We start from the raw sequence: 23,045 nt of genomic DNA, 5'->3' as shown, positions 1-23,045 counted from the left end.
TATGTGCATTACCTATTCATGTGTTCAGAGTTCAGAAGCTTGAGTATGGTTGTTTCATTCTCTCTCTCTCTCCCTCTCTCTCTTTCCTACATCCGCCGCTGCTGCTCACGCATGCTAAGGCCGTCGACTAAAACGAAAGTCAAGCGAATGGGCCCCACCGTGTGGATGTGAGGATTCCCACAAACACAGCGTGTATTCCCAGAGGCGCACGTTGTGGCGGCGGTGAGGATTGGTGACTATACCGTGCTGATGAGTTCGAATAATGTTGACACCGGTCGACCACAAAAAGAGTCTCGTAGCTCATCGGATTCCTCCAGTATAAATACATATTCCGATTCTGTCTCGTTCTGTATCACGGCTGCCTGTCAATCCGTGAAATTTGCAACAAATATATTTAGACGGTGAGCCAAGACAATGTAGTGGTTAATGAACTGCTGATTTCATTTTTAATAATGCACACAAGCGGAGTGCTCTGAGTTACACGTTGCTGCGCGTCGTTTTAAATCCCGTAGACGAGACGGCATCACCCCGATCCTCTGAATCCCTCCCCCCCCCCCCCCCACCAGAAAAAACCCGTAAAAATTCAAGGTTCACGAGCCACATATCTAGTAAGCGTGGAACAATCCAATCACATCTCAACGTTGACCCAACGTTGCACACTTTGCTGGATAACGGCTTCGGGGTGGTGGTGTCGTTGGTGCGCTCGAGGTCTTCTACAAAGCGTCGCTTCGATCCAGAGTTGACGACGAGTTCCAGTGTTTGGTCATCCTCTCGGCAGTCACGTCGTCGTCGGTGACTATCACCTTCCACTTGTGACGTAATGGTCGACTTGTGACGTATTTGGGGGGGGGGGGGCGTGGCAACAGCGTCCGATTGCAAAACGGAATCGTTTCACCGAACCCAACTGCAAGGTCGCAAGCGCCATCCACAAGTCCATCCACTGGATCGACGAGGGCATGCTGACATGGCGCAATGGTTAACGCGCTGGGATAGGGTTCGATCTCTCGGCGCGGCACTATAAATACCGGTGCACATTTCTTAGATGTGTCATTTCCACATCGCCTCACCCCCCCCCCCCTTCCCCCCCCGCCCCCGCCACCTCCCTCCGCCTCTGCCCACCCAGCAGTATGAGTGGGTGCACCGCAAATTAGTCGAGCAGGGCAGGCGAGGTCAACTGTGGACACTGCCACGTCTACCGAGATGTGATCGCCATGCGTGGAAGGGCACGCCAAAAACACCCGCCAGATTATGGGAATCCCTCTTGCAGCGTCCTTTAATTGGTGGGCACTCCGCCAACAGCGGCGTCAGCGAGCAATTGTGGGGGCGATGCAATGCACATTTGTTTGCGTTTTTGTCCTGTGTAAGGCAAAGCAGCAGAGTTAAAATGGTAAATGCAATTTTAATTGCACAGGACTCTTTTTAAACTCGAGGCATGGCGCATAGCGGTCATGCTTCCAGGCTGCAATGTACAACTTTTCGCTCTCCGAGCCTTGAGGAAATTCCATTAAGTCCTGTTGGAACCCTAACTTTTACATTTGTGCATGGCGCAGGGCACGGGAATACACACGCACACGCGCGCGCGCTCGCGCGCACGCTCACACATTAATTACCGCTTGCCAGACAAGATGAGGTCACGGGCAGGGAGTGTATTTATATATACAGTATTCGCAATCCACATATCTTTTCATCGTGACGTCCATCCGTCCCTCACTCCCTCCCTCCAGCCAGCCAGCAAAACTTTTTTTGTAACATACTGAGTACGAAGACTGCATTGGGATGTTTTGCCAGTACCAGTAACAATATATTATTATTATCATTATTTTTTTATAGCTATGGGAGGAAAGCGGAGAACCCGGAGCAAACCTATATAGAAAAGGGGGGGGGGGGTGTGGTACATACAAACTACACACAGAAAGCCACCCAAGTGAGGGATCGAACCCAGGGTCATTCTTGCTGTCAGTGAATGGCAGTGGCAGTGGCCATGATGGTAGTCCAGCGCCTGTTACTTGCACACGAGGCTCCGTGCCAACCACGGCGACCACGCCGCGCCACTTCTGACCTGGGTCACCGCCACCACCACCCTCGCTCGCTCCCTCCACTCCGTTGCCACCTCTCCCCCCCCCCCCTGCTAATGCCGTCTCCACCAACGCATTCGCAGTTGTTTTTTGAGTCGACAGCCGAGCAGCGATTACCCGGCGCCCTTTTAAGCGCCGTGTCACTGACAGCATCGTGAAAATGTCACAGCGAGCGAGCGGGCGTGCGGGCGGGCGGGCGTGCGGGCGGGCAGGGGTGCCACTAACCACGGCAGAAACATTTTAGCTTTCAGAGGCATCTGCACGCCGCGGCACGAAGGGCACAAGGCCTTTTTATGTCGCTGTAAGTGTTGCGTAATTTAATAAAGGATTAAACGCCGAATTAATTCTGGCTTTTTCTCTCTCTCTCCTCCCTGTCTCAACTCTCTCTCAATCTCTCTCTCTCTCTCTACTCGCTCTCCCTCTCTCTGACTCTTCAACTCTTTCGCTATCATGTTTTTGTTAAATGTTAACCGATTTAAGGGAAGGTAGAGCAGGATTACCAACGATCTGCGCTCACAGATCCCACTGACTTATCAATAAAATTAAAAACACACCAGCCCCGAGCGCTGCATTGAGGCTCTGTATGTCTGTACGTTGAACTTCTTTTGCACCGTACGTAGCCAACCGCGCTAATCGGAAGGCTGTCTTGGCAATCCCTCAGATAAAACCACTTTCGGTTTTTTTCGCGGTCGAAGCCACGTAGCTCCCTCCGATGTTTGCTGTTCGGCACGATCTCCAACGTTTCCCGCCAGGCATGTTTCAGACGGAGAGCTTCCGCAGGTACTGGATTCGTGCAGCTGTGACAATCTCCAGCTGTCACGCGGCTTCGCCAGCTGCCGAAGCTCCCGGGGGTTTCCGTCGGAGCAGAACGTCGGACCTCGTGCCAAACGATATGCGCGGTACTGCCCGATAACACGTCGGAGAGCTAAATCAATTTCTGTTTTCTCCACATAAGGTATCGATATAGGGCAACGGTTTTGCCTTCCAGACGTACGTCAAGCCAACTGCAATTGTTGAAACACACGAGTTCATCAGCAGAGTCAGGCATGGGGCATGCACTTGGCTTCACCACACATGATTAGCAAGTGCCCCCCTCTGTACGCCGGGAAATTCAATAGAAAAAAAAACACAACCAAAACATGTTCTTCGCATAAACAGCAAATGATGTGACCATAGCTTAAGCTTTTTGGGGTTTTTCCACAGAAAAAAACTAAATTCGGTACAAGCACACCACACCCAGTATATCGCTCGCTATGGCTGTGGCGAATCTCACTCATGGGCCACCTACTCTCGTCTTCCAGCAACACGGACGCTACTTGCGTGCCCGTACACCACATCCAGTATACCTTCCGGCTATGACCGCTGGCTGCTACTACCAGTCACGTGCCAGACGCCCCGAGCAGTCAGACCGGCGACCCGGGACGCAATTTTCATCGAGACAGGAATCTCTGTGACCTTCCTCCCGGTTCGTGTTGCGCGGTCGCGAAGGTGGGACGAGGCGTTGTTTGGTTTTCGCGGGCGCCTCTCGTGAGACGTGCTAAACGCGAGCGAGCGAACGTGAAGAGCACACGCCGCTGTCATCATCCCTTCATCGTCCACAGCGGGGAACGTTCGGCTGCCACGCCAGGGGAGAAAATTAGCCCTCTCGGCTGTGACCCAACACCTCGGTGTGTCTCGTGGTAAAAAAAAAAAAAACGAAAATGGTGAATACGCATCTTAGCTATAATTGGAATTAAACGCACATCTCTTTTTTTTACAAACCATGTTTTTTTTGGGGGGGGGAGGTGGGGGGGGATCGTCACATGAGGAGTTAAATGCCAATCTTGTATCGTATGCCATCCTCCACCCAGCGCAACCGAATACAAAAAGTCGTCACGTGAATAAACACTTTCAAATGTATTACTACTTAAGCACAGCGGGGAGGGAGGGGTGTGTAATGCTGGAGAGCAGTCCACAGACATTTAACAATTGTGATTTTAGTACAAAAAAATATATATAATGTTCCGCATTTGCCTGCAAGGCTTACTTTGTGCAACAACAAAACGATATTATAGAATGGCTTGCCAAGGAATCGAGCGGTGAAGGTGAGTAAGGAAAGTTCGTCGGACGAATCGTTAAATAAATTGTTTGTGAATGTGCGCTCGTTTTAATTAAAATGTGCGAGACCTCGCGCGTTAATCCACTTTTTTCTTTCTACCCCCACCCCCGAGCGGTCTTTGACATTTGGTTCGGTCCACAGATGGCATTCACGCCGCTCGGCTTATTAATTTGCGAGTGCGTCGACAATTTTCTTTTTTTTTTGGAACTTAGAAATAGATATATGGGCTTTTACCGGGGGTGTGTAGATCTGACATTTTGACGTGAGTGAGGAATAATACCCATTCCTGCTTCAGCAGATGGATTTTTTTAATTCTTAATTCTTTCACGCGGCATTTTAAAACTACGCTTCACACGTTGCAAGTTCGTGCTGGCTCTCGGCTCACACATAATCTCCCGTTCTGGCGGCTGAACTGTCGTGGTCCTGGGGATTTAAATACATGCATTTTGTTTTATACGTATATGAACTGCTATGTATTCCAACTTTAGCAGTGCAGTTTGTTGCTGGCCACTTGGGGTTTTGGGTCGTTGGGCTCCTGTGTTTAAAAAAGCATGATTTGAAGAGGTGGCAGTACCTACATTCTACCCCACCACATGCCACCAGCTGCTCCACTGTTTTTATATTCTTGCCGTGTGATGGCAGCAATATATTCAGAAACTCAATGCCAATGTTGAGGTCCGATGCTGGCCACGACGAGAGGGCTTCAGCGGAGAGACTTCGTGGCCTTTCGGTATTCCCCCTCCTCCGTCGAAGGTGCGCAGACCACAGTGGTTTACCCCAGAGTGGTTTACCCCAGAGTGGTTTACCCCACGGCCAATAGTTTGGGTGTGGATCTACGAACTGTGGAGAACCCATTTATCCGCTGCGTGGAGAGAAGTGGATGGATTTCAAGAAACTTGCACCGCCGAATTAACTGGCGTGCTGGGAGATTGACTCGAATGGGATTGGTGACCTCTGGATTGAGAGTCCAGTGTGCTAACCATGACTCAGTGGCAGTATCGCGGTGTGCCCTCGTATGTGCGTGGTATATCATTTGCATTGTATATTACAGCACTACCGCAGCTGGGCTCCCATCTCATTCATTGCTGTCCCTTAACGGTCCCTTGGAAGGGCTCTTAGCGAAAAACATTTCCCCTATATGAGTTTTCTTTCTCAGATTCCATTGATTTTATACTCTTTACGGATACATGATTATACGATGGCATTAAAATAAAATAAATGATGATGTGAATGATAATAATCGTAATATTTTATAGCCCTCTATCAATCTACTGCTGGACGAACAACAACAACAGCCGCCTTCCGGAACTGAGTGGTGGTGAGGTTATTGCAGCACCTGTGCCAGGCTAGGTGCAGCTTTGAGTCGACCACGTGAAGTGGGGAAGGCTCGCTGGTGGGAGGTTACGGGACAGACCCAGGCGTTATGGGTTACGAGAGTGCCCCACATCGTGTCGGTCGTGCGGGTGGTTGCACCATACTTCACCACTCTGGTCATTATGGGTTGGCCAAGGAGTTAATGGGCCAGGAGCCGGTCACGGCAGATAGAAAGGGGGACACGTGCATTAGAGAACATCGATGCAGGTTCCAGACATCACGTTTAGAGACATCGCATTGACTTTGAAAAAAAGGTTGAGCATGGGCTCGTACAATAGCACGTCTCTAGCACGGACTGTGTCCGGGGGGGGGGGGGGGGGGGTTGGGCGAGCCTAACAATGGAATGGAAACCAAAGGAGGCAACACGCACGAGATAAGATTTATTTATTTATTCTCATCGGGCCCAAGGGTGTGCAGAGTGCAGTCCCCGCCTCTCATCAACTCTCAATCTCTCTGGTGTCCCTCCCTATATATATCAGAATCATTATTTATCCTGGAGAAGTCTGATGAGGCATGAAGCTATTTCTTTTCACAGATGTCCAGTAGGGGCAGGTCAGAAAGTTACAACAACAAACAATACAAAAAAGTAGTGCAAAGTATAGGAAATGTAAGGAAAGCAGCTAAAGCCCACTGAGCTATAAGTTATTTTTCAGAAGCGACCTGGCCACAAATGGTAGCTCAACGACGTGGCTTATCACGTGGACATTTACAGAATAATATATGCACTGAAGAGAGGACAACTGCCCGAATCCAATACGTATATATTCTATTTTGCTTATGGTAAATATGACCATGTAGCATCCCTTTAAATGACCACAATGCACAGGGCGCTATTGCCACGAGACCAGCACACCTCCGAAGCAAGCAGCACCCATCGCCCGGACTAGTGCGGTGATTAACAACAGTGGGCGTACCGCCCTGCGTCGCGATATCATGAAGATTATATATTTTTTTCTGGCGACGGCTGCATGCACAATGTTAATAATATAGCGGTTTCTTTGGCGTGATAGACGTGACATTTGCATTAAGAAAGACAAATCACAACGGAATGGTTGCTGTAAACGCATGTTGACATCTCGCCTTGTTTCACCTGTATTTTATTGCATTGTTTATTATGCTTTCAGTGTACACACACACACACACGCGCGCGCGCGCGTGCACGTGTAACATTTAGAGATGAGAACAACACGGATTATTGCCTCTCGCTAATTAATAATTCAGGAGAAATTGGTTGCAAAAGGAGGATTGCATTATTTATTGCTCTGCTGGATTCATCTCTCAATGGAGCCGACACGAACGCACACACAAAATAGATAGCAAAACATATATAAATAGCCACATTAAAGTAAGGTCAAGCACTACACACACGAGACACGCTACCAATGTAAAGGTTAAACAGGTAAAGGTGCAGGCCTGCAACTGCCTTGGGGGGTGGGGGGATCCACACTTTACTCATAAAGAAGGTTTCTGGGTGGGATCGCGTGAATAAAAATGTGTCGTTAACCCTACACCACCCGACGCAGCCAAATCGCAAGGTTTTTCAAGTAAATAAAACGTGCCAATTAGTGACTACTTCAGCACACCGGTGTGCCGGAGAGTAAACTGTCACCATACACAGTTTGAGGACGACTTTTCGCTGCCGATTGTGACCGGCTTCATCAGGCGATTTGGCAGAATTGTGAAGAAGTCTTCCTGTTTCCGGTCTTAAACGGAGGACGATGACGTCACCAATGTATGCCCATCCTGGTCCGAAGATCAGAGGGGGGGGTTAATGCAAGCATGTTTATATTTACGATACCTAACCCAAAACCCCTTTGTAATGTATAATATTGGTCGCGAAAGCCTACGTGGTTAAACTTTCCCACACTTCACCCCACCACTCGCGACCTGCCGATGGACTTCCCCGTGAACACATTCCTGCGGAGGGAGCTGGTAGGAACGTTGGGTTGCTCCGTCAATGGCCAGGGTCAACAACGGCGGCACCACGTGGTGTATTCCGCAAATATGCCCGACTGTGAGGGCGGGCACAAGCCGGCGTGAGTAGGTTAAACGTTGAGATGTATAAGGGCACCACGGGGTGACCAGCCTCTCCCCACCCAGCCCCACCCCTCCCACCCACCACCCAGCCCCACCTTCCCCACCCAGCCCCTCCCCACCCAGTCCCTCCCCACCCTCCCCACCCAGCCCCTCCCCACCCCTCCCACCCTCCCCACCCAGCCCCTCCCTCCCCACCCAGCCCCGCCCCACCCTCCCCTCTCCACCCAGCCCCACCCCTCCCATTTTTGAATGCACGACAGACGGACGGACACAATAATCCCCTGTGGGCTGGTGTAACCAGCAGGTTCCTACCAGTATAATCCATCCGTAGTTGGCACATTCGGGGGTACAGCTGGCGGTGTTTCTACCGGTCATCTCAGTAAGCCAACCCATTGCACCTGCTGGGTCTGTCCTAAGACCTTTTCCTGTCAGCGAGCCTTCAACACTTCACGCGGCCTCAAGGTGCACCTAGTCTGGCACAGGCGCCGTGGTGACGTCATCGGCGTATTTGGTATTGGTATGTCGATAAGGGGGGAAGGGGGACTCATTTGAGACATTTGCACCATTTGCTTCAAATGCCGCGACGGGAGAATTGAATCGGCAACCTTTCTGGATCGCCACCCCACGTGGTGTGCCGACGTGACGCCACGGGGCGGCATCTGAACAAGAGGCTACAAGTTACACGTTCGGACGAGCGCTTTGCAGATAAACTAAACGATGTTTATTGTTTCTTATGTTACGAGCTAGGGCACACTGAGCTATAAAGATATGTTTCAGAAGCGACCTGCCCACAAATGATAGCTCAACGACGTGGCTTATCATCATCGTGTGGAAATGTATGGCAGCCAAAGACTCTTAATGCGCCATGTTGATTCTAAATGTGGAGGGAAAAACCAAAGGACCCGGAGACAAATCCACCCACCAAATATACAGCAGGCGTCAGGGTCGGGATCAAACCCACGGGATCCTGTATACCAGGCGAGGTAGTTAACATCTCGCCACCGGAACGGACAACGCAGCAAGCAAACAACCCAACAGTTAACCTCGGCGTTTTAATCTCCGTTTTTTGCTTTTCCGTAGGTTATCGAGAAAAAATGTCCACGTAAGAAAATGCATTTCAAACGATGTTGTTTTTTTATGCCAGTAAAAGGTTTCATAACAAACCTTGATCGCAATGTTTGGCTTACACTTTTTTGTCGTTGCTAAAGTGTCTTTTAATTATGGGGAAATGCATCCAGAAATTCTGGGGCAGCAAGAACAATTAACCCGCGGGTTAAACCGCTTTCAATGCCATTCCCTTCCGTTAATATTTCATGGCGCTTACATTTTTCTTCCGATACATGAGAGAGAAAAAACAAGCCTCGAAAAAAAAATGCCCATTAAAATCCACGCGATGCACCAGGGCACGATGGACGAGCGTCAGAAACAATTCACTGTGCAGCAAACCCATGGAACGGAACGCATCCCAGGAGAGCGATAGTGAACATCGCCTCGTGTGCAGGGTGCTGGACGGACCGTTGCCTCGCAGGATGGCGAGAGGTGGCAGCGGAATCTATGGGAGTAGGCCTGCAGCCGGCAGTGGTTAGACCGTGTCTCCATGATGATGATGACGATCAAGATCAGGCGATTCCGTGAGAAAATCTCTGGACAGCTACAGTGAGGGAAAAAAGTATTTGGTCCCCTGCTGATTTTGTACGTTTGCCCACTGACAAAGAAATTATCAGTCTATAATTTTAATGGTAGGTTTATTTGAACTGTGAGAGACAGAATAACAACAGCAAAATCCAGAAAAACGCATGTCAAAAATGTTATTAATTGATTTGCATTTTAATGAGGGAAATAAGTATTTGACCCCCTCTCAATCAGAAAGATTTCTGGCTTCCAGGTGTCTTTTAAACAGGTAACGAGCTGAGATTAGGAGCACACTCTTAAAGGGAGTGCTCTTAATCTCAGCTTGTTACCTGTATAAAAGACACCTGTCCACAGAACCAATCAATCAGATTCCAAACTCTCCACCATGGCCAAGACCAAAGAGCTCTCCAAGGATGTCAGGGACAAGATTGTAGACCTACACAAAGCTGGAATGGGCTACAAGACCATTGCCAAGCAGCTTGGTGAGAAGGTGACAACAGTTGGTGCGATTATTCGCAAATGGGAGAAACACAAAAGAACTATAGGAATAGGTTTTACCCTTTAAACTGGCACAAAAACTGACACCTTTATTCAAGGCATCATGTTTGCAAAAACCACAACACAAGCAGTCAGAATGCAAACAAAAAAGACAACTCTGATAATATGCACTGTCCTTGAATTTGATTGGTCCACACCCGAGACAGCTTTTCTTAGAGCCTAGTCTCCATTGGTGTTGGACCAGAAGACGCCAAAATGCGTACAACTCAAAAACAGCGCACCATCAACGTATTGAGGGCTCGGGGTGAGCATTTACATTATGAGACCTCCTTTGCCAGAAACAAGATAATGGAATAGGTTTTACCCTTTTAACTGGCACAAAAACTGACAACTGTCAATCTCCCTCGGCCTGGGGCTCCATGCAAGATCTCACCTCGTGGAGTTGCAATGATCATGATAACGGTGAGGATCAGCCCAGAACTACACGGGAGGATCTTGCCAATGATCTCAAGGCAGCTGGAACCATAGTCACCAAGAAAACAATTGGTAACACACTACGCCATGAAGGACTGAAATCCTGCAGCACCCGCAAGGTCCCCCTGCTCAAGAAAGCACATTTACATGCCCGTCTGAAGTTTGCCAATGAACATCTGAATGATTCAAAGGACAACTGGGTGAAAGTGTTGTGGTCAGATGAGACCAAAATGGAGCTCTTTGGCATCAACTCAACTCGCTGTGTTTGGAGGAGGAGGAATGCTGCCTATGACCCCAAGAACACCACCCCCACCGTCAAACATGGAGGTGGAAACATTATGCTTTGGGGGTGTTTTTCTGCTAAGGGGACAAGACAACTTCACCGCATCAAATGGACGATGGACGGGGCCATGTACCGTCAAATCTTGGGTGAGAACCTCCTTCCCTCAGCCAGGGCATTGAAAATGGGTCGTGGATGGGTATTCCAGCATGACAATGACCCAAAACACACGGCCAAGGCAACAAAGGAGTGGCTCAAGAAGAAGCACATTAAGGTCCTGGAGTGGCCTAGCCAGTCTCCAGACCTTAATCCCATAAAAATCTGTGGAGGGAGCTGAAGGTTCGAGTTGCCAAACGTCAGCCTTCAAACCTTAATGACTTGGAGAAGATCTGCAAAGAGGAGTGGGACAAAATCCCTCCCGAGATGTGTGCAAACCTGGTGGCCAACTACAAGAAACGTCTGACCTCTGTGATTGCCAACAAGGGTTTTGCCACCAAGTTCTAAGTCATGTTTTGTAGAGGGGTCAAATACTTATTTCCTCATTAAAATGCAAATCAATATATAACATTTTTGACATGCGTTTTTCTGGATTTTGTTGTTGTTATTCTGTCTCTCACTGTTCAAATAAACCTTCCATTAAAATTATAGACTGATCATTTCTTTGTCAATGAGCAAACGTACAAAATCAGCAGGGGATCAAATACTTTTTTCCCCTCACTGTAACAGCTGGCTCCCTTTACAATATTAAATAATAATAAGTATATTATTTTTAAAATATTGTAAGCTCGCACTTCCTTCACAAACTATTTTTACACGGCTTTTATTTCAGCCACAACGTAATAACATTAGTGCAATGTGATTGTCTATCAGATGGCGTGGGATTATAAGTTATTTAATTCTGTTTAAAGTAATAGTGATATTGATTTTTCCCCCTCTTTCCAACGGTCTGGCATTTTTTGCAGCATTTGGCGGAGACTCTGCTAAGGTTTAACGCTGGCTGGCAGTCGGTCGCGCTCAGAGAGCAAAGATTTAGCAGGCGTGATGTCATCCGCATGGAAATCTGGCACTGTCGTTTGCTCGTTTAAAGATGTGATGCGCGTGGAGGACTGACTTTGGGGGGGGGGGGGGGGGCGGAGGGGATTGTTCATGTCCGCGTTTCCATGGCCGTTAGGAAAACAGTGACGAGCCGGGCGGTTGTTGGGAGAGCCCCGTTTCTTGTGCCGGAGCATGGAGATGTCAGTCGCTCGCGCTCTGCTCCGACCACCAGCCTCACCCTACCGTTGGGAATCTGGGCTGAACCCTCGCGAGTTCTTGACCCAGTTCTCGAAGCGGACCACCGGCTCACTTCCATGTGGTCGTGGGAACGCCGCAGCAGTCCCACGCTGGTATTTCCTAAGCGACACTCAAGACCCATTTGACCGAAATAACCAGTGGGAGTGCGGAGATGCTGGGAAAGCCACCTCTGCTGAACACTCATTGACTCATCCTAGTGTCGCTGATAGCGCCAAGACGTAATCGACGTGATAAGAAACCGGCCTTCAGACAGGGGGCTGGTGGGGGTTTGGGGGAAAGTGGGTGTTTCATCAGCTCAATTTTAAACGACACTTGTCCTTCACGCAATCGGTATGATGAGTGCCGGTGTTGAGAAAGCAACATTCCGCTAGCGCTCTGCCTGCAATTCTTGAAATTTTCCATCCAGGGTTATCTTGCTAGGTCAGCGTTTTCCCCGCTGAGCAGGGGGAAGCGAGCGCGATCCACCTGGAGATGAATTCCTACCGGATGGAAACAATTACATAATTAATTAATTTATTGATCCAGCCTGTGTCATCATCTTCAGCCTTGATAGATCCACTGCTGCTGGATGGAGATCTCCCTCGAGCTTGTCGCCGTCCCTTCATTGTCCCGCTATACAGCGATCGGTCTGTCGAGCACCCACTCCACAATGAGCAGATTCCATTGCTCCATCTCCGCGGTGCCCGTCCTATGGGGCACGCTTCCTACCGTGGCTGCCACTCCGTAATAAGTCTCGACCATCGTTCCTTCGAACGAGGTGTCCTGCCAAAGCCAACTTACTTTTCTCGACAGTCGACCGGTTTGTGTGTGCGCGTGTGTGTGTAAGTGTGTGTGTGTGTTTGAAGCTGTAGTGCATTGGTTAGAGCACTACTCTGTAAAAACGCGGCGACCCAAGATCGATTCCAGCTTACGAGCAAGAGCAGTGGCGTATATTTAAACCGGTCATTGACCTCCCCTAGGTCTACTCAGCCTTAATTGAGTACCTGGTGCAGTGTCTAAAACATCAACACAGTGGGCGACAGAGGCGGTGTTGGCCACATGATCCCCCGCCCCCTCCCCCACTCTCCCCGCATGCCGTGAGTGCCTTCGTCGTTGCGACTCGCTGAACAGCACCTCGCCCCAACAGTCTGCGAAAGGCTGTTCGGGTTGGGATGGAACTTTGGCGTCCGAACGCTCTAATACCCAACGCAGCAAACAAGCTTCCCGTGGGAGTCGGTGACCGCGCTGCGCAGGCCCATTCCCCATAGTCGCCTCACCGTCCCATCCTGCTGATTCAATCAAGTCGCACGCGTGTCGCTGCTGCCTGCGATCGCGACCACCCCCAAATCGGCGGTTTCAGTGACAGCCTGAAACGTTAGACACAATCCAGCCCCGCCGTGGCCACCGCCGGTTCGTTTCGTCCTTCTCCACTCTGCTTTAGTCGCCTACGCGTTGCGGGCGAACGTTGCGCGGTCCCCGGCACAGTGTCGGGCATGCGAGTCTCTGAATCTGTGCATGTCTGTTCTCTCGAGTGTAGGAGAGGGGGAGTGCGGGGTGAAGGGTATCTGGGTGGGGGACCGAACAGTGGGCACCTGTTGGGAGGTTTGGAGGGCGGCAGATCGGGGTATTGGTTTATTTGAAACCAGGGAAATATTTTTTTTGGGGTGGAGTGGGGGGTGGTGGATGGATCTAGACCCCCCTTCCTGGAGGCTCAGCCCACCTGCTAATATTTTATAGGATGCATGTATGTTGAACTTATTTCGCACCGTGCGTCGTCAACAATGCTGATGCCATACTTAACAACGGTGAGGATTTGCTTTTTCTTCGCACAAATTTCAGTTGTCCGCTGCACGACGGACACATCGTCACTAATGTTGTCGGTGGCAAGGATATGTTATCTCCCTCGCCTGGTACGCAGGAGATCGTGGATTCGATCCCGGGCCCTGGCGATGTCTATTGTATATTAAGAGTCCACGTATTCTCTCTCTCTCTCTGCCCGTGGTGGTCCAGTGGATTTTTTTTCTTCCGGATCGTTCTCTGGTTTTGTCCTCCTACACATTTAGAATCAACACGCGTTCAGATTATTTAGCTGCTGCTAGAAATTCCGACTTGTGATGACAAAGCCACTTCGATGAGCTATCTGAAAAAGCGCTCATAGCTCAGTGGACTTTATCTGGTAAAACGCAAGTTTACTTTAGTAGCATTTGGCGCTTGTTTCAAATTGTTTGAACAATCAAATGTCCCGTGCGGTTTCGGCGCTGCTCTCCCCCCCCTGCCCCCACCCGGTCTCTTAAAACAAGGTCACTCTACCGGCCAGGAGGAAGGAGGTTAATGAACACAGGGCCCCGCGAAAAGCAGGAACGGGCTACGTCTCAAACGAGCACGACGCCACGGAGCCGACTCGCGGCAGCCATGCGATGCCGTGGCGTTGCCGCGTTAAAGATTCGCTCGAGATTAAATGAACATTTTTAAAATACGCGAAATTACTTCCGCCCCACGAAAACGGTTTTGTTGACGTGTTGGCGTCTCCCTGGGCATGCCTTTGAGTTTTTACCCCATGCGTATGTATGCATTTTTTTTTTAGTTTTCCTATTTTATCCTTTTTTTTAAGTCTCTCACTCCCGTCGTTATGCGGCACAGCCCTGTGTTGTGAAGGCGCTCTCCGGAGAGACACCTTCGCTTTGATGTCGGCATTGGGGAGCAGCCCGAGAGAAAGACTCCTCGTTAACTCCCTGATTGTCATCGCGACACCGCTCGTTCGCTCGCTCGCACGCACGCTCGCACGCGAGCGCGCGTATTTTTTTTTATTTTTCGTGGGAGGTGGGATTAAAGTGGCTCTGGCGCGGCCCGTGTCACAGCAGCGTCGCGCTCCTCGTTGGTGCCTTGGGGCGACTGTAAAACAATAAATGTGAGCAGCAAATGTGACCGGCCGACCGAGAGCCGCCGTGATGGCACTGATAGATAACTGTGGAACGGCTTCATCCGCTTTAGGAATCGTCAGCACAATGCGGTCGCCAAAATATCACTGCGGCTAAAGTCTGCGCCTGGAAACCACGCGTAGCACGCACGCGTGTCCCCACGTCCACGCCACTGGGCCCCATTAGCCTGGCAAACAATCAACTCTGTAAATTATGAGGAATCCCACGCATAATGGAATAATAGTCCTGGCTGGGATGCCATAGGTTTAAAATTACGCAGCAATGTGTAAAAAAAACACAAATATCCCCCCGTAGAGCCTTAACAGACTGTTGGAGCAAGTGATGTTATTGGGCACTTATGAAGGCCAACACCACCCTCGGCCGCCTTTGTCTCCGCAGTAACGATGTTTACACACCACGTCAGGTACTCATTTGAGGCTGAGTCGACCTAGGGGAGGCCCAGGACTGGTTCAGATAATCGTCACTGGTGTTGGCCGTGAGCAGGAATCGAACCCGGGTCGCTAGGTTCGTAGCTCAGCGCGCTAACCGCTACACACTACCGCTCCCCACGCAGCACTATGTAAAACCAACACACACACGTACTGTGTAAAACCAACACACACACGCACTATGTAAAACCAACACACACACGTACTGTGTAAAACCAACACATACACACACTGTGTAAAACCAACACACACACGCGCTGTGTAAAACCAACACATACACGCGCTGTGTAAAACCAACACACACACGCACTGTGTAAAACCAACACACACACGCGCTGTGTAAAACCAACACACACACGCACTGTGTAAAACCAACACACATGCGCGCTGTGTAAAACCAACACACACGCGCGCTGTGTAAAACCAACACACACACGCACTGTGTAAAACCAACACACACACGCACTGTGTTAAACCAACACACACACGCGCTGTGTAAAAGCAACACACACACGCGCTGTGTAAAACCAACACACACACATTGTGTAAAACCAACACACACACACGTACTGTGTAAAACCAACACATACACGCGCTGTGTAAAACCAACACACACACATTGTGTAAAACCGACACACACACGTACTGTGTAAAACCAACACACACACGCGCTGTGTAAAACCAACACACACACATTGTGTAAAACCGACACACACACGTACTGTGTAAAACCAACACACAGATGCGCTGTGTAAAACCAACACACACACATTGTGTAAAACCAACACACACACGTACTGTGTAAAACCAACACACACACGCGCTGTGTAAAACCAACACACACACGTACTGTGTAAAACCAACACACACACGCGCTGTGTAAAACCAACACACACACATTGTGTAAAACCAACACACACACGTACTGTGTAAAACCAACACACACACGCGCTGTGTAAAACCAACACACACACGCGCTGTGTAAAACCAACACACACACGCACTGTGTAAAACCAACACACACACGCATTGTGTAAAACCAATACACACATGCGCTGTGTAAAACCAACACACACACGCGCTGTGTAAAACCAACAAACACACGCACTGTGTTAAACCAACACACACGCGCTGTGTAAAACTAACACACACACGCACTGTTTAAAACCAACACACACACGCGCTGTGTAAAACCAACACACACACGCGCTGTGTAAAACCAACACACACACGCACTGTGTAAAACCAACATACACACGCGGTGTGTAAAACCAACACACACACACGCGCCGTGAAAAACCAACACACACACGCACTGTGTAAAACCAACACACACACGCACTGTGTAAAACCAACACACACACGCGCTGTGTAAAACCAACACACACGCGCTGCGTTAAACCAACACACACACGCACTGTGTAAAACCAACACACACACGCGCTGTGTAAAACCAACACACACACGCGCTGTGTAAAACCAACACACACACGCGCTGTGTTAAACCAACACACACACGCTGTGTTAAACCAACACACACACGCACTGTGTAAAACCAACACACACACGCGCTGTGTAAAACCAACACACACACGCGCTGTGTAAAATAACACACACACGCGCTGTGTAAAACCAACACACACACGCGCTGCGTTAAACCAACATACACACGCACTGTGTAAAACCAACACACACGCGCACTGTTCAAAACCAACACACACACGCACTGTTTAAAACCAACACACACACGCACTGTGTAAAACCAACACACACGCACTGTGTAAAACCAACACACACACGCGCTGTGTAAAACCAACACACACACGCGCTGCGTTAAACCAACACACACACGCACTGTATAAAACCAACACACACACGCGCTGTGTAAAACCAACACACACACGCGCTGTGTAAAACCAACACAAACACGCGCTGTGTAAAACCAACACACACATGCTGCGGTAAACCAACACACACACGCACTGTGTAAAACCAACACACACACACGCGCTGTGTAAAACCAACACACACACGCGCTGTGTAAAACCAACACACACACGCGCAGTGTAAAACCAACACACACACGCGCTGTGTTAAACCAACACACACGCGCACTGTGTAAAACCAACACACACACGCACTGTTTAAAACCAACACACACGCACTGTTTAAAACCAACACACACACGCACTGTTTAAAACCAACACACACACGCACTGTGTAAAACCAACACACACACACGCTGTGTTAAACCAACACACACACGCACTGTGTAAAACCAACACACACACGCACTGTGTAAAACCAACACACACACGCACTGTGTAAAACCAACACACACACGCACTGTGTAAAACCAACACACACACGCACTGTGTAAAACCAACACACACACGCACTGTGTAAAACCAACACACACACGCGCTGTGTAAAACCAACACATACACGTACTGTGTAAAACCAACACACACACGCACTCTATAAAACCAACACACACACGCGCTGTGTAAAACCAACACACACACGCACTGTGTAAAACCAACACACACACGCACTGTGTAAAACCAACACACACGCACTGTGTAAAACCAACACACACACACGCACTGTTTAAAACCAACACATACACGTACTGTGTAAAACCAACACACACACGCACTGTGTTAAACCAACACACACACGCACTGTGTAAAACCAACACACACACGCACTGTGTTAAACCAACACACACACGCGCTGTGTAAAACCAACAATACACACGCACTGTGTTAAACCAACACACACACGCACTGTGTAAAACCAACACACACATGCACTGTGTAAAACCAACACACACACGCGCTGCCTTTTTGCACACGGAAATAAATAAAAAAACCGCATCAGTTCCCTGGGGGAAGGGGATGGCATCCTTCTGGTGCGATGGATCTCTCTCGTCATTCACAGACTTGATTATCACGATAAGCCGCAACCTCGTCGCTTCGTTGAGTTTTACGGGCAGTGTGAAACAACAACAACAAAGTCTAGGCAGGGTAAAGAAGAAGCCCTAGCAACGGCTTTCTCACTCCACCGTAGTCAGAATGCGCCTCCACTTAGAGGGAGATCTAGAGAGCCTCTCCCGAGCAACACACGCATCGCGTCCCTTTGTTAATCCAATGCTTCACGAGGGTCTCGCCACACTGCGCGGGTCATCGAGATCCTTTGAAAATGCTTCATCACGCTGGTCTAGGACAATTTCAAATAGCACTCGCCATTGCTGTTGGCTGCGGCTGGCAATCGAACTCAGGTCGCTCGCCGCCGGGTTCATAGCGCAGTGTGCTAACCACTACCCCAACACTTCACACAGTGTACAATTTAATAATTAGCATAGCAGCGAATCGAACTCGGGTACGGGATTTCGTAGCGCAGTGTCCTAAACCACTAACCCCACCTTTTCGCCCCATGTACAATGCAGCAGTTAGCCACGAACGGGAATCGAACTCAGGTCGCCGGGGTTCATGGCGCATTAGTGCCAACCACTGCACGGCTACTGCATCGCAATGCACTTTTTGTTTCCTTATAAATCCTCATCCCGGTGTCCTTCGAGCCGTGACCCAGTCGCACCGCAGCGCCGGTGTTGACCTGACCCACGCTTGCGGCTGGAATTTGAAAAGAAGCGCTCTTTAAAACGTTGGCTGTTGCCCGGGAGATGTCAATTAAATCCGCTAAATTCATTGCGCAAACGCTCCAGCAGGTTTTAATTATCCTTGCTGAGTGGGCGGGCGGTGGAGTGGGGGGGGGGAGTCAATACAGACACGTGACGAAAAAATACTTCACCGCGCAAAACGCAGAAAAGTTGAGGCCCAACGCAAGCGTTGCCACACGAACCCAACCGGACGGGTTCTTTTTATTTATCAAGTTTGTGAAAAGAATCATTCCGATGCAAGCTGAGAGTGGCACCTGATGCGCGCTTGGAGGCCACGCTCTGGTGCAGTTGGGGTGGTGCGCAAAGTCGAGACGTGGCTGGGCCTTGGGATAGTCTCATGTAGGGTAGCAGCAGCTTGGATAATCAGCAGCATATTCATCATTGCCAGCATGCATGTATGGATGTTTAAGTTCTGTCGCAATGTACGTAGCCAACCGTGCTCATTAGAGGTGCCTGCATCAGCAAAAAGCTGTAGCGGCTTATTATGTATTATAAAAAGCTGTAGCAGCATACGTAAATGAGCAGCAGCAATTTCAGCATCGGTAACAGCTGCAACAAGATCATCGCGATCGGCTGGGGCAGCAAGATAATAGTATACACACAGAGAGATGGGCAGGCAGACAAGCAGACAATTTGACAGACAGACAGATATTATATACAGAGAGACAAAACATTTGGACAGACAATCAGACAAACAGGCAACTAGGAGAGACAGACAAACCGACGGACAATAAACAGCCGAATAATACAGCCAGATAGATGGACTGAAGCGAGAGTCGCAGGGAACACAGGGAGTAATATAACAATAAAACTCAGTGCTCTGCATATAGCACCAGAAAGGGGGGGGGGGGAATTACACAGCAAGATAAAAGGAAGGCGAAAAAAGACGGCGCATTAGACATTGCGAATGTAGTTGTCCACACATCTGCCCACCGCTCGTCAACAACAGCTCAGCAGCCAATCGCGGTGCTCAAATTCCGAGAGCTGATGATGCCGGCCGTAATAGACGTGGTTAATTCTAGATTTTAAGTGCAATGATCCATGCTCTTTGGTTCTTTGGGTAAAGTAACGTAAGTAAAAATAAAATAAAAAAAAGTTAATCAAATCACAAATCACAATTTGATTAATCAAATCACAATTTGATTAACTTTTTTTTTATTTTTACTTATGTGACTTTACCGGAAGAACCAAAGGAGTACGTAATAGACGCGTCGTTTTTAAACGCCGGCATTGAGCTGGACAGCAGAGCTTGAGTGCTGTTGCCTTGCATTGGGCCCGCCGCGGTGAGAGCCTGGGGCACGGCATGCGAGCTCTCGTTTGAGAACACAAAAAAATAGGAGGATGGAGTGGAGGGGGGAGCGGCGGCGGCGGCGGCGGCGGCGGCGGGCGGGGGGGGTGTAGAGAACAAAAATGTAACTAGAAACTGAGTCAAGGAATAAAGTAGAAAATGAATGAAACGAACGATGCGTCAGTGGATATTTGACGGGAAGAAATGAGAAGGAACTCGGCGGAAAAAAGTTTAGTAGCGGCACATGCCGTGCGTGCGTGTCTGTTTTTATGCTTTTTTTATTTTATACAATTTTGTTTTCTTTTTTAGCCTTTTCTTCTCTCTGTGGGACACAAACAAAATCGAGATTCCTGCTGACTTCCCAGTTTTTTTGCGGAAAGCATTAGGACAAAAAGTTTACTGGCTTTACACGAACCTATATCACTTTTTTTAATAATACTGTCACGCAACACCTTTTTCATTGGAGCATGTGTTTTGTTTACTTCCTTCCGTTCCGTTTTGTTTGGGGATTATTCTTTTTTATCGCTTACCTCTGTTTACTTTTCACAGTTTTTTGGCAAATAAACATCGAGAAATATGTTCGGTCACACTCGCCTGCCCGCTAATTAATTTGCCACTTTTTTATGCTCATATCAACAAAACGCGTGCACACTTTTAGACGCGAGAATGCCAATTTAGACTTCTACCACGGCCATTGTGTGTGTTTCCGTGCCACTGTTTATGGTGGTCTTAATGATGTGCTCAGTCACGATGATTTTCTTAACCACTTTGTGATGGACAGAGAGAGAGAAAATTCATGGGTTAACTATCATGCTCATCATTAGCCACCATGGACAATCTACTGCTGGATGAGGCCCCAAGCCAACGCCATCCCTCGCAACTCTGCGGTGTAAATAATCCACTGAGCACCTACAACGAGCAGAATCAATTGCTCCATCTCCTCCCGATGGACGTCATCTTGGACGCGTCCCATTGCTTGGCTGCAACTTCATCATTAGTGTCGACCGCGGTGCCATCGTTTCCTTTCGGGATTTGCGCTGCCTCAGGCTGTTTATTCTTCTGTTTTTTCGTGAGATGAATCGGAAACGAAGCAACAGGAACGTTTTACTGGACGATTAGACCACGCCCAGGATGAACACAGCCGAACGAGCTAACAATCGGGTAAAACAGTACCAAGGCCACGATCACCCGTAGAGCCTTTTTTTTACGGGCTTTGGGGGGCAAGTGCTGTAAGCGAGCACCTATGAAGGCTGGCATGGTGACCAGCACCATGCCCGACCGCCTTTGTCTCCCCAGTGGCAACATTTAAACTCAACATCAGGTACTCATTTGAGGCTGAATCGACAAACGGGAGGCTCAGGACCGGATCAGATAATCCTTACTGAGATTGGCCGTGAGCCGGAATCGAACTTACGATAGCGCCACCGCTCTTTATATGGGCACACACGCGCAGCGACACACGTGCAAATGCACAGGGGAATACAAACTGGTTTGGGGCAAGTGCTGTTCGCAAACCCAAATATATACATACACATGCACGTACGCACACAGCATCACACTCACTCACACCTGCTTAACCCTTTAAACGTCGCCTTTATATTTTACGTGTGCGCATTTTCGGAATACAATCTAAAACTAAATTAAAAATTATCAAGCACAGCTGGATTAATTACAGCAGATTAGTACCATCTGCGAGTTCAATCATTGGCCTGTTTCAAGTCATAATTTTGAATTAGTTGAAAGTACAAAGTTAATGAATTTACCGTAAACACGCGCTCACACGCTCTCAGGCGCGCGAGGCGTTTTTTTGGAAAGACATCGCTTTCCCCTCCGTCTGTTGCAACGCAGATTCGAACTTGGAGCAGAAGTCAAATCAAGGTCACACGACACCAACACATGCAGGCACCCATAGATAGTTTGCAAACACGCGTGTGCATACACACACACACACTCAAAAACATTCAAATACACGCACAATCAGGCGGATGTGTTGTTTGTTTTATTTTGTTGGGAGGGTGGGGTGGTGTTGGCCTCGTGGTTAGCCACTGGGCTACGAAAGCAGCGATCCGAGTTCGGCTTCCAGTTACGGCTACTAAACATCAGTGGCAAGAAAAAAAAAACTACTTCGCCTACTTCAGCAGTTTTTCTTGCTGTGGTTGTCCCACCTGATGACGATTGCTTGTGTTGCGTCCGAAACGTCGTGATGTATTATGTTTTTTCTACCTACGTGACTTTACCGAAAGAGCCAAAGAGTATGTATGTTTGCTGTTTACCCAAACGCAGGCATGCACGTACATACACAGACAACGACAAAGGTCCCCCGTATAGGCTTAACAGACTGTTGGGACAAGTGCTATTAAAGGGCACCTATGAAGGCCGGTACGGCACACGTGGGGGTGGGTTGCCAGTACCACGCCCAGTCGCAGTAGTCTCTCCTGTGCGATGTTTACTCAACCGCACCAGGCACTCATTCGAGGCTGAGTCGACCTAGCGGAGGCTCAGGACTTGTTCAGATATAATCGATATTGATGTTAGCCGTGAGCGGGAATCGAACTCGGGTCGTCGGGTCCGTAGCGCAGCGCGCTAGCCGCTACTTTGCCTCTGCCCTTACCGCTCCCCTCACGCACGTGCAGCCGCGTGGCCTGCACCAACCATCATATCGGCTCTTCCCCAAACATCAGATGCGCTTGCATATTCAGTCGATCGTCCAATTGCCACGACCGCTCCCTTTCGCACGCGATGGGGGGGGGGGGGGGGTGACGGCGGGGAGACTCAGCAGCGAGCACTCGGCCGCCTCTAAATGGCGACAGAAATGGGCCTGACCCGAGGGCGCACTGAGAGACCTCACTTAATTCGAGAGGCCACTACCAATCACGGCTCTATAAACAGCTCGCTCGTGTGACGTCCTGTTTGCTTGATTGGCGGTGGCAATCGTGATGGTGGTGGTGATGATTATGATGATGATCGT

At 49.1% G+C, this 23,045-nt stretch overlaps 1 protein-coding gene across 1 annotated transcript in view; it reads left to right on the top strand.

The window, feature by feature from the left end:
* Window positions 1-23,045, top strand: part of LOC116946075 (protein sidekick-2-like) — a 494,081-nt gene that overhangs the window by 46,447 nt on the left and 424,589 nt on the right.

Source organism: Petromyzon marinus, chromosome 26 (assembly GCF_048934315.1).
Source record: "Petromyzon marinus isolate PM22_M1 ecotype Great Lakes invasive population chromosome 26, UKy_Petmar_22M1.pri1.0, whole genome shotgun sequence".
NCBI classification, from domain to species: Eukaryota; Metazoa; Chordata; class Hyperoartia; order Petromyzontiformes; family Petromyzontidae; genus Petromyzon; species Petromyzon marinus.
Note: the sequence above shows the minus strand (reverse complement) of the source record. Positions and strands in the feature narration are given on the sequence as shown.